Source organism: Salvelinus sp. IW2-2015, linkage group LG30 (genome assembly GCF_002910315.2).
Source record: "Salvelinus sp. IW2-2015 linkage group LG30, ASM291031v2, whole genome shotgun sequence".
Taxonomy (NCBI): domain Eukaryota; kingdom Metazoa; phylum Chordata; class Actinopteri; order Salmoniformes; family Salmonidae; genus Salvelinus; species Salvelinus sp. IW2-2015.
In genome coordinates, this window is record NC_036869.1 from 7817114 (window position 1) to 7817604 (window position 491).

The window sequence follows — 491 nt, forward strand, 5'->3', positions numbered from 1 at the left end:
AGGGTCAGGGCAGGCAGAGGTCAGTAATCCAGGGCAGAGTCAGAAAGGTACAGAACGGCAGGCAGGCTCAGGGTCAGGGCAGGCAGAGGTCAGTAATCCAGGGCAGAGTCAGAAAGGTACAGAACGGCAGGCAGGCTCAGGGCAGGCAGAGGTACAAACCGGAAGAACTAGAAAATAGGGACTAGAGAGAACAGGAGTATGGGGAAAAACACGCTAGTAGGCTTGACGAGACAAGACGAACTGGCAACAGACAAACAGAAAACACAGGTATAAACACACAGGGGATAATGGGGAAAATGGGCAACACCTGGAGGGGGGTGGAGACAATCACAAGACAGGTGAAACAGATCAGGGTGTGACATTGTATGCTATTTTTTGGGAGGGAAATTATATTATTTTATGCTAATACAATTTCTTTGAGAAAGAGATTTTGTTTAACAAGTAATAAAAAAAATCTAAAAAGAGGGTCTAAAAATTTAAAAATAAATAAA

At 44.0% G+C, this 491-nt stretch overlaps 1 long non-coding RNA gene across 1 annotated transcript in view; it reads left to right on the top strand.

Moving 5' to 3' along the window:
• The window catches only part of LOC139023307 (uncharacterized), a 661-nt gene extending 545 nt beyond the window's left edge, over positions 1 to 116 (top strand). The window contains exon 2 of the long non-coding RNA XR_011474442.1: positions 20 to 116. This is a non-coding gene — a long non-coding RNA (uncharacterized lncRNA). The remainder of the gene's footprint in view (positions 1 to 19) is intronic.
• The last annotated feature ends 375 nt before the right edge of the window (positions 117 to 491 follow it).